The sequence below is a fragment of the Heterodontus francisci genome, chromosome 42, assembly GCF_036365525.1.
Source record: "Heterodontus francisci isolate sHetFra1 chromosome 42, sHetFra1.hap1, whole genome shotgun sequence".
NCBI classification, from domain to species: domain Eukaryota; kingdom Metazoa; phylum Chordata; class Chondrichthyes; order Heterodontiformes; family Heterodontidae; genus Heterodontus; species Heterodontus francisci.
In genome coordinates, this window is record NC_090412.1 from 22,507,463 (window position 1) to 22,519,730 (window position 12,268).

The following is a 12,268-nucleotide window of genomic DNA, read 5'->3' on the forward strand; positions in this document are numbered from 1 at the left end:
ACACTTATTTGGGTCCAAAGAATTGTACTAGCTTTCCCTCAAAGAAAGAAAACCAACAGAGAATATTACCATCTTTGGACAGCCTATTTTTAATAATTATGGTTAAGTCATAAATATCCCAGATATTATAAGGGTCTGGGAACTCTCTTCAATACATATCTCTGCACTTAAAGAGACACAGAGAGGGGGTTCTTTGTAGTTGTATACAGAATGCTACATGAGACGATTTATTAAAGAATTTAACATACAATACACTTCTAAGTAGATAAGAATATCACAATATCAAATATTACTAAAAGATGTAACACATAATCTTATTTCTAACATAGAATCCAAAAATGTAACCTTGCTAATGTTACAGCAAAAATATCTCAGAATATCCATCAAAATTTAAAGTTAACTTTTTACCTAAAATTCCCCTTAGTTGAGAAGCATTGTTTGAGAATTCAACACTTCTAACCATTGCTTCAAAACTTCTCATGTTTATACTGGTTCTGAAGTGTCATCTGACTTTTAGCATTTAGATGTGACCATCCTATGTGTGTTTATCCTGCTTTTACAATCCATGGGCTGGATTTTACGTTGGACAGACGGGAGCTGGCCACCAACTGAAAAGTCGGTGGCAAACCCACTTCCGCCTCACCTGGGGATCCGATCCTTATTTTATGGATGCCCCGCTTGAGGAAGGAAGTCCCACCTCTTTGAGCTGCTGGCCAATCAGTGGGCCGGCAGCTCCTAGTCTCAGCAGCGCCACTGGGAGCGGTGGCCACTGCTGGGACCGCAGCCCAGTCGACCACAGAGGAAGACATGGAGTCGGGGCTTAAGGTATGTTTTGGTTGCCTCGTCGGGGGTAATCGGTTGGGCCCTAGGGAGGCAAGGGTGGTCCTCCCCCAAAGGTATATTCTCAGAAAACACTTCATGATGGGCTCACAGCTAAAAACATCTTTACCAGGCGTGAAGGTTCACTGGAATCTCCAAGCTAATCTTTATTGTGTGAAACAGGCTGGTTTAGATTCCTGGTTTGAATCCTAATCTACATTTCCCAGCTCTGCTGTTGTGTGATTTTAACTCCTGCTTTTCCCAGGTGGCTTTTCCCGGGTCCGCCCACTTGCCACACGTAAAATCCGTGTGGAGGTGGTCGAAGGCCCTAGAGTGGTGGTTAAGTGGTCACTTAAGGGCCTTGATTGGCCTGGGGCAGGCCGGCAAGCCATTTTTCGCAGCCTCCCCCCCCCCCTCCCCCACCGCCCTATGTAAAGGGAGACAGAGGCAGGAGCAGGCCGGGAAAGCCTCCCGGAGCCTACGGCTCCATTTTACGCCACGCCCCCGCCACCATCCGGCTCATTGGGGTGGCGTAAAATCCTGGCCCATAGCTTTAATTACCATTTCCACAATGTTTTACTGAAATTCCTTTGCTGTTGACGTTGTGAGCATTTATCTGGTCAAAATGTTTATAATTGTGGTTACTTAACCGCTTGTTCCTGTTAGTCCATTCCATTTACATTCATTATCTATAATTACCCTTTTCAAGGCACCCCAAAGAAACCTCCAGAGCCGACCTGTCTGCACAAAGCAATTAAGTTTATTGCTACCTTTTACTGACAGGATATTTCAATATGTGTGTTTATCTTCCAAGCCCCTGACAATAGTGACACAAATGGATCTCCCAACTTGTTTCTGGTTCATAACAAGGATCTTGAAATTTTCGAACTCTACCTTCTTAAATGGGAATGTCAGTTATTTTAATTCGAAAAGGTATAATATTTTAACTATTTGTAAATTCTACTTAATTAAGCATATTGTACCTATATTCCATCACATATTCAACACTGAGATCGATAGATTTTTGAGTACTAAGTGGCTCGAGGGATATGGAGATGGGTGGGAAAGCAGAGCTGATATAAAATATGAACCATGATCTTAGTGAATGGTGGAATAGGCTTGAGGGGTTTATGGCCTACTCCTGCTCCTATTTATTATGTTCTTATGCCTTATATCAATTTGGCTTGTGCCATCCTGGTAGTTGCATGATGCAATGATAGTGCAGACATTGATTATTCACAGCAGTCAATCTTTAACAATTAGTCTACAATCAGACAGTAAGGTTACTTCAAGGGGGAAAGGAGTCACTGGCTGTGAACTAGTGTTTTGCCAGTGCCAGAATGTTGATCAATTCAGTTATGATTAGATTGCGTTTGGTGTAGGCTGAGCATCTTGTGCCCAGCAGATTGCCCAAAACACCCAATATCTAATTATACAGCAGTGTAATCCAGGGCTGTAACACAGGACCTCCTTGTCCAGACTGGATATTATATTTCATTGTGCTCTCATGTGCACTTATCCAATCATTCACTGAGAAGCACTGGGTGATAGTTAAGCTATTTTATTTTGCAGGTAGCAAATAAACATATGGGGAAGCAGTTGAAGCAAATGCCACTTCCTTCAATCAATCTCTCCTTGAAAACTAAGAAAGAGTAATAAATCACGTTCCCTTTTGTGGGATAACTTGCTTGTTTTTGGCATTGCTTTCTTTCTGCATAACTTCTAACTGCAATAACTGAGCTGCTGATTTTAATTTCCAGTTCTGGAACCTCAGCATATTAACTCACAGTCTTCTTGTTAAACACTGAATGACTGCTCAAGGCTCTCTTATCTCCTACAATCTCTTAGCATTCAGAAATTGAAGGATGAGACCTCAGATTCGGGGATTCACCAATAGGCTTATCAACCAAATCAACACCCCACCCTCCTCCCCCAAAGGTATATTCTCAGAAAACACCTCATGATGGGCTCACAGCTAAAAACATCCTTAAAAGGCATCAAAGTTCATTGGACTCTCCCAGCTAATTTTTATTGTCTGAAACAGGCTGGTTTAGATTCCTGCTTTGAATCCGAATCTACATTTCCCAGCTCGGCTGTTCTGTGATTTTAACTCCTTGAGAGGTACACTTACAACAGTTGCGTTTTTAACATAGAATACAGCGTGACCCTCCCATGGCAACGGAGTCAGAAATCCTGGTATATGTGTTCACACTTCTTCTGAATATTCAGAGAGACGAGGAGAAAAACAGCAAAAGAACCGAAGTGAATTGTTACAATTTGGAATGCACTGCCTGAAAGGTTGGTGGAAGCAGATTCAATACTAACTTTCAAAGGGGAATTTTCTTGCAGGGAAGAAAAGTGCAGGCCTGTGGGGAAAGGGGAACAAGTTGGATGATTTGGATAGCTCTTCCTAAATGCACGAGGGACCAAATAGCCTCCTTCTCTGCTACAAGATTCTGCAGGATAAAAATCTGGTTTTGTCCCGTTTTTTAAGCATGGGGGTCAGGATTCACGACCTGCCTGCACTGGTTGTGTTGGAGGTGGGCAGCAGGCAAACTCGGTTTCCCACTTCATTTACCTGATTATAGCGTGTGTCTGAGCAGGTTTGGCGCTGCTGCTGTCATCCTGGTGCTGCTGGCTGCCTCTGTGCTGAACTAGGGGCTGATCAATGTTTGGCTGAGAACATGTGGTGCAGTCAGCCTGCTCTTCTTAAAGGCAGTCTGTCCCCCTTCAAGAGAAGTTGCACCTAATAATATTTCTACAAAATCACTGACTTTCTCTGGCAGGAAAAGGTGGCACACAATAGAAGGAAGCAGAACAAAACTGATGGGGTCGAGGACGCCTGCATCTCCTGAGGCCTACCAAGGAGATGATGCTCTGCAGCATGGAGTCGACTGCGACAGAGCCCATGGAACCCAGCATCGCTGAGAACATTGAGGATGACAGCATGTTCCTGCCTTCTGCCCCATCTCAACTCCCAGCTCACCCTCTTCCTGCTATCTGGCATGATGAGCAAGAACCTCTGATGCATCCCACCCCCTTCCCTCACAGCAACCTCCAGCTTCTGATTTCCTGCTTTCAGACACTCAAGAACTGTCACCTGCCCAGGCACAGCAGCCCAAGGAGGAGGAAAGTGAGAAATAGCACAGCTTTGATGAAGAGGCCCCGTCACTTGACCTGACACTTGCAGTCACCAGCTCAGACACTGGCACTGCATGTACCTTAGAGGCTAGAATAGTGTTGGGATCAGCACATGGTGAACCACTGGGCATGAGTGGGCTGCAGCCAGGCTGGGGGGAAAGGATGGTTCATTTGCCAGCTCACAGGAGGGTGAGATTGCAGACAAGTTCTGCTGCAGAGAATTCAGATGAGGACCTCAATGGAACAACATACAGGAGAGCACGGATGGGCTCGCATACCAAGATGTATCAACATACAGCTAAATGCTTCAATGAGGACAGTGTCAGGCACGCATAAGTCCACTCCAATTGAGTGGCCAGTGCTGTCCCACATTGCCCCGCCTGTCATTCTCCACGACACCATCGTGCCCCATGAGATGGAAACAGTCATGAGCAATGCCAACTTTCCCATTCACAAAGACTTGAAAAACCCAAGAGAATACATAATATCGTGCCAGCCATTCTAGGAAACGGGAGCTAATATTCATTCAGCTGATATCAACCCACCATCCAGATGGACAGAATCATTGGATGCAAGCAGGATAAAAAACATCACTGACCCAATAGCAGTTGTCCCTGACATCAACATCTCTGAGAAACAGTGGACAGTGCTCAACCGAATCCACACAGGGTATGGGTGGTGCACAAGTGGATGATGATAGATGACCCAAAGTGTGATTGTGGCCATGAGTCCCAGACCACGGAACACATCACCCATGCCCACTAAGACCTGTTGTAGGAGGCACCTCATTTCTCCACTCGGCATCTCAGGAAGCCAACGAATGGATTGCCAAAGTAGACATTTCATTACATTTTCCCTGTCATATGGGAGTAGCAGGTTTAATATGTTGGGTGCATTTGCTGACCTGCCAAACAACCTCTTGTCACTGTTAAGGAGAATGAAGTGTTAATTGTGTTTAATTATATGCAGGTGGAAGGTATTGAAGTTTTGTTTGAGCACATATAAAGAGACACTTACTGAAACTATGGGAGGTTGAGTTAGGAGGTATATGCTTGTAATGTTTCACTTTGTAAATAAATATAAGACTGAGTAAAGATTGGCTCCACTATCACTGTTATGCCAATGTGTTTTGTTGAATGATAATTTTCTTTGGTCCACTGACTGGCGAACAGACTTTTTTTTTTGAAGTAATTAAAATGAACATTTTTAAACAAAGGATGACTGCTGGCAGGTTAATCACTTAGTTTGATTAGGACATTGCAAAGGACTGTGAGGAGGGAGACAAAATGTCTGTATTTCCTAGCAAGAACCAAGACCCAGGAAGTTTAAAGGACCTGTTTTCACTTTTCAATAAGCAGAGGAATACTGCTAACTGCTATGTTTTGAATCAGAGTGACAGTCATGTGACAAGCCTCTCCTCATCTGTGGTTTTAAGCTGAGGATTTCACTGCAGCAGAGGAGAAGCGACTGGACTCTGACATGTGCAAATCCTAAGCGGGGGACCCCACCCCCACCCCCACCCTCTCCATTCCAGCTTGAAAGCTTTCAAATGCTGCTTGTTGACTGACTACCTTTGCATACTCCAGCCACAATCAGAAACCCTGTTGGAGGAAATCATCCACATTGCTGTCTCCAAAAAGACCACCGAACCAGTCATCTACCTCTTCAAACTAAAAGCCTCAAGATCACCAAATTCAGCTAGAAGCCAGCCGAATCACCAAACTTCTCAGACTGTATACTTTTTTATTTTTATGGACTCTAACTCAAACAATCAAGCTTTCCTCACTTTGTAACCTATTTGTGAGTGTGTGTGTAAATCTCTAGTGTATGTGGATGTGTGTGTAAATCTCTAGTGTATGTGGGTGTGTGTGTATGTGAAAGTTGGCGTGCTGTTTATTATTTTATTAGCTTGGTTTAGGTACAATAAAGTTAACCTATTTCTTTGTTAACTCAAGAAAACCTGTCCGATTGGTTCTTGTTATGATCATAGCAAGTAAGTAATCAAACACTGACTGAACTGGCCAGTACATCCACTTTAAGAAAGAATTAAACCTGTTGTGGTCAAACAAGGAGACAGAAATGAGGCAAGGCCTTCAACCCCTCCTCACTTGACTGTAACAATTGCCCTTCACCAACTGGTTTTCTGCCATTTCTCACAATGGCTACTAGGATTGTAATCTGTCTGATTTTTTTTTTCTTAGTTACCAACCTTCACCTTTAGGCAACCATTCTCTGCTACCATGTTATAGTCCAGTAGACCAGTTGGTGAAGGATGATACTGAAGCCAATCTTTACTCAGTCTTATATTTATTTATAGAGTGAAACATTACAAGCATCTACCTCCGAAGTAATGAAAGACACCAGTTCCAAGGTGGCAGAGGGCGTTGTGGAGAGCTTGCCCTCTCCGCAGCCTCTACTCCATCTCCCTGTTGTGCTGCAGACTCATCTGCAATGCCACATCAGCCCCTATACCTGTTGCAGCCTCTGTGTGGACAGGCCACCAAATCCTCTGACCCCTCTCCGACAAATCCAGGAACTCACCATAACACCTCCAAAAACACTCCAGATACTTCCAGGCACTTTGCAATAATAGAATTCCTTAAAAATGACCCCACCTGCAATTTAGCTGCATGGAGCTTTAAGGAACACCAGTGCAGGCCCATTTTGCAGCTTAATGCTTGTTGTTTGCTGAGTGTTTGACAAATTTGTTGCCGAGAGCTGTGTCGTCCAAATTTGGTATCCTGGTGTCACATCAACTGGATGGGCTATGTAATATCAAGATAGCATTGATTCACAGCCTTCTGGCACACACCGGCAACACCCCAAATGCACCTTATAGCTGATGGAACGCCATGCGAGTTGTGCAGGAAACAACATCGTGTCTCAGCAAAGTGGCGCTACAGCAATGAATTCCGTGCCTTATGATTCTTAAAGAGATCTTTGGGCACTCAGTCAGTGTTTAAACAGGAGACCATAGGGTGCACTCTGGGTGTAGAGCTGGAAGGTAAAATGAAGAGGTCCGTATATGGTGTGTACCCAGTTTGGATATTTGGAGGCAAACGTATGCTCACTTCTGACAGCTATAGTTGTGGCTTCAATCCCTTTCTTAATTGGGATGGATGACATTTGCTGCTGAAGTCAAGGGTGAGACAGACTGTACTATCCCTATCGTCAGATTTAGTGTAAAAATGCCCTGCTCCTTTCCCATTCTTCCTCTATCATTTTCTCATGTGCTCTTCCCCATCTCTATATTACTCACCTTTGCAAACTTATGTTGACATAGTCTGTTTTGCCCCTCCCTAGCCTTTGGGAATGATTCATTTAATTCTGTCATTTTCTGGATGCTCCTCCCCTCTTCATGCAAACACTTTTTGTAGCCTAATATCTTGCTCCCAGCTAATGAGTCAAAGGATCGCCAATGAAAGTTGGAGGCTCCTGCAACACCAACGCCCTGGGCGGAGCTTCTCAATGCCATAAAAGCCCAGCACACAACCCAACACAACTAGATCTGCTCTTGCATTAGCTGTGTCCATTGCTACAGTTTCATTTCACCAACAAGGTCTTGTTCTTTGAGTTAAAGAAATGTCTGGGTTTGCTGGTCAGTTTAACAAGGCTGTGTCTGAAGCAACGACTGCTGCAGATGACAAAGGTAATTAACCCGTTCGGAAGTAAAGGTTTAGCTCCATTATTGACTTTATCTGGTCGGTAATTAAATTCTATGTAGAAGTAAGGTCCCAGGTTTGATGCCTGGTGCATGTTGCGTAGGGTGGTCTCAGTTAAGGATGGGATAGAGTGAAGCTGTCACATCCTCTGTGACAAATTGATTAGGAAATTGAGAAGAGGTGAAATGTTTACTGATTACTGTGACTCTTTTAAGTGAAAATGTTGTGTGTTTTTATAGAAAGTCATTACCAATTTGATAATCTGACACAGTGCTTCTGCGAGCTTCTAAATATTTTGTTTGTCAGATCCATTCTGTAATACTGAGCCCCATACAGTATGTTCTCATGAAAAGAACATTATGTAGGCAATGATTTGTCAGGTATAGTGGTTAGACAAGCAGTCAAAACATTATATTGGAAGTCATGATATATTAGAGTATTACACTGACAAATACTTTAGGGAATGTCACAGGACAGGTATTGGGTATATCTGAGAATATTACTGATGGGTTTTAAGTACAGAGGCTTCTTTTTATTCTAAGCACTTAATTTCTGCTAATTCAATTCTTTTTTTAACACTAAATTGCCACTTTCCTGTGTTATTTGATTGCTTCATCCAAATTATTGTATAATTCAAATATTTTAGCATAACAAATTACGATAAATTGTCAAGAGTAATATATCAGAGTGTTACATTGATGCATATGGAATATAACAGTCTGTCACAGTGTGGGATATAACAGTGTTTCAGTGATGGATACGATATATAACAATTATGCAGTGAGCAATGTGGAATAGAATAATGTTACAGAGATGGGTGTGGGATATGACAGAATGTTACAGTGTGGGGTTGATCAGAAAGTGTTGCAGTGTGGGCTTTAAGGAGAGGTATGTGGGCTATAACAAAGAATGTTACAATGATGGGTTTGATGTATAATGGAATGCAGTGACAAATGTGGCATGTAACAGAGAGTTCTAGAGGCAGGGGTGTAGTATATCAGAGTATTAGAGATGGGGTGTAAAATATAACAGAGCATTAGAGTCAGGGGTGTGGGATATAACAGAGTACTACAGTTGGGGGTGTGGAATATATCAAAGTATTAGAGTCAGGGATGTGGGATGTATCAGAGTATTAGTAGGTCATTTTAACCTAATTCGCTGGGCAGAAAATACATGAGATCAGGTGGAAGGCTGGTTTTATACCCTGCCCATTTTACTCTCCACCGACTTCACTAATTCAGGGATCTAGTGTATATTTGAGTGTTAGAGTGAAGGGTCTGGGGTATATCGGAATGTTAGAGTGGAGGGTCGGGATATATCGGAATGTTAGAGTGGAACATTTAGGGTGAATTGGAATGTTTGAGTGGTGGGTCTGGAGGTTATATTGCAGTGTCAAAATATGTTGCCTTTACCTAAGTTGCTGAATGTCATATTTCTGTCTACAGTGAATGAAACAGAGTCTGCTGCTCAGCAGGGCGCAGGTCAAGTGCAGAAAGTCGTAGAGAAAGGTACAGTCTAACCACTCCTCCCCTTTGTTTTGTTGGTATTAGAGTGGTGGGTATGGGGTATATTCCAATTACAAAAACACCCATCAACCAGTACCCTTTGCTTCCTGCCACTGAACTAATTTTGGATTCAACATGCCACTTTCCCATGAGCTTTGAAATTTTCTAACCAGTCTGCCAAGTGGGACCTTGTCAAAAGCCTTGCTAAATCCATGTAGGCCACATCAAACAGGCTACACTCATCGACTGTCCTTGTTAAATCCTCAAACAATTCAAACAATTCAGTCAGACATGATCTTCCCTTAACAAATACATGCTGACTATCCTTGATTAATCTGTGCTTTTCTAAATGACGATTTATACTGTCTCTTAGAATTTTTTCCAATAATTTGCTCACTGAGGTTCAGCTGACTGGCCGGTAATTACTTGGTCTATCCCTTCCTCCATTTCTAAACAATGGTGCAACATTTGCAGTCCTCCAGCACTATGCCTGTAGTCAAAGAGGACTGGAAAATGATGGTCAGAGCCTCTGCTATTTCCTCTCTCGCTTCTCTTAGCGGCCTGAGATACATTCACCCACGTCTGGTGATTTGTTTACTTTCAAAGATGCTAAACCCCTTAATATTTCCTCTCTCACGATGCTATCCCATTCAATATTTCACACTTCTCCTCCTTAACTACAATGTCTGCATTGTCCCCCTCTTTTTCGTTAGGTTTTTTTTTAAGGGAGCAATGTCTGGCACCTCATTAGCGACTGAGATTATTGGCTGTGCCATATTGGAACAGGAGGTTGTTTAGACACCTTTGGTGCTTGCCCAAAACAGGCGATAGGCTTATTGCCTATGTAAATGAGGGGCCTAATGCCTATCTCAGGACCCCTGTGCTACATTGATGAATGACGAACAGAACGGGCCAACTTCTTTCCGGCTTCAGCAATCGCTATGTCTTAAAGCAATGACCGCCTGCAGAAAGTACCAAAACATTCCTGTGTAGCTAGGAGGAGCAGAAGTGCCTCTCCCAACTCCAGAGCAATCCTGAGGGTCACTGCCCACCCATGAACACCCGTCCCACCCTTCCCATTGTCCTTCACCATCCCCATCTAACTTACCTGAGGGCCTGCTGCGAGTGAGGCAGTTGGCCTGCAAGGGACAAACTACATTGGAACCGTCCAGAATTATTGCGATGAGGCCTGGAAACGGACTGAAACCAATTTCTACCCCTTTGTCACTCGGACCAGAAAGTCTGGCTGATCCTCATCCTGTCACCCTGGTTCCCATTGGATTGGAATTGTCATAGAAAGTAGGGATTGGAATGGAGTAGAGCAGTGCAGTGTTCTGCTGAGACTAAATGCTCGGTGCCATAGACAATAATGTTCTTAAAGTGGACTTTATAATATAGGACTGGGGTACTTTATTCATGGTATAGTTTTGTTCTTTCAGTTATTGATGAGGGTGCTGAAGTTTTGAAGAAAAAAGGGACTGAAGCGCTCAACAGTGCAAGCTCAAAAATTCCTGGTTTAGGAAAATGATCTGTCGCCTGCAACATGAAGCAATTGTCAAATGTTACCGTTAAACTATATCTCTTGTATTTGTAAAGGAATTAGTCCATTTAACTGAATAAAACATATTAACAAAATAATTGCCAAGCTGCTTTTTAAAAATACTTACTTTGAACCCAGCATTTTAAAGTAATTTCCCTCAATTTAGTTTGGCTAATTTATTTGTATCTTTGTGATGTCCCCATCATGTATGCCACCATTATGTGTGTAAGTGTGCATGTAGGTTTGTGTGTGCACATGTATGTGTATATTTCTGCACATGTGTGTGTATGTATGTGCCTGTGTGTATATACGTGTGTGTGTCTGCACATATGTTGGTGTGTATGTGTTTGTGTGCTTGCACGTGTTGGTGTGTGTATGTGTATATCTGCACGAGTGTGCATGTCTTCACATATGTGTGTGTGTGTGTCTGCGCCTGTGTGTGCGTCTGGAGTTTTAACATGTCTGTACTTGCAGGCCACATTTAATGACAGAGTGCTTTTGGCCTGCTAGCTACTTTCCTTTTACCCACAGTGTTTCCAGGGAGAGGACTCATCGCTGGGCCTCCTCCCTCAGATTGGTTGGGCAATTTGCTGTGAATGTGCACTCCTCCCCATGCGCCTCGCTACCTGCTGTCATCTGGCATGACGCGTTAAATTCCTGGGCCCTCATCTGGTCTAAACCCAACAGTGGCATCACAGCGAGCCATTGCTTGAACCCAAAGCCCCAGGAATTCAAAGAGTTAAGCAGGTGACAGCAGGCAGAGAGCAGCTTTGCAGAGGAGCCAATGAAGAATGGAAAGTGGGAGAGTAGCAGCAGCCTCCTCAGTCTCCCACTCTAATAGCTACCAATCAATAAAGGGCAGCCAGCAATACCAGGCAGTACTGTGCGAAATAAGAAGGTCATGATTTATTTATTAGAGATACAGCACTGAAACAGGCCCTTCGGCCCACCGAGTCTCTGCCGACCATCAACCACCCATTTATACTAATCCTATATTAATCCCATTACCCTCTTACATCCCCACCTTCACCTCCCCTACCACCTACCTACATTAGGGGCAATTTATAATGGCCAATTTACCTATCAACCTGCAAGTCTTTGGCTGTGGGAGGAAACCGGGGCACCCGGCGAAAACCCACGCGGTCACAGGGAGAACGTGCAAACTCCGCACAGGCAGTACCCAGAATTGAACCCGGGTCGCTGGAGCAGTGAGGCTGCGGTGCTAACCACTGCACCACTGTGATGGAAAGCAGATGGGGGAGATATGGCATGGGGGGGTGTGGGGTGCGTGGTGGGGGTCATCCATGTAGACAAAGGGAGGGACACTTTCCTCTTCATTGCATCTGAGGAATGCCCAACCTATAGATAGAGCAAAGAAGAAATGGAGGCATGGTATCTGGTCTCCAGCTCATGAGGCTGTCCAGGGATTTCCTGCAGGCTGCATTGATGGCACAGAGACCAGACACAATGGGGATCCCCCCCCACCAATACTGTCAGAATGTAAATGAGGAGGAAAGGGGAATTCCAGGCCTACCTCCCAAACCTGCTTGATTAGTACCCCCTCCACCACCTTAAACGTTCACACTCTCTGCCACCAGCAG

The 12,268-nt window shown here is 43.8% G+C and overlaps 1 long non-coding RNA gene across 3 annotated transcripts; it reads left to right on the forward strand.

Moving 5' to 3' along the window:
• The first annotated feature begins 774 nt into the window (after positions 1–774).
• LOC137355351 (uncharacterized) lies at positions 775–10,744 on the forward strand. Of its 3 annotated transcripts, XR_010970908.1 has the most exons (4): positions 777–825; positions 2,973–3,117; positions 9,068–9,130; positions 10,567–10,744. It is a non-coding gene; the product is annotated as an uncharacterized lncRNA (long non-coding RNA). The 3 variants fall into 3 exon arrangements; XR_010970910.1 differs by lacking the exon at positions 2,973–3,117 and having other exon boundaries at positions 775–825; XR_010970909.1 differs by lacking the exons at positions 777–825; positions 2,973–3,117 and adding an exon at positions 7,483–7,609.
• The last annotated feature ends 1,524 nt before the right edge of the window (positions 10,745–12,268 follow it).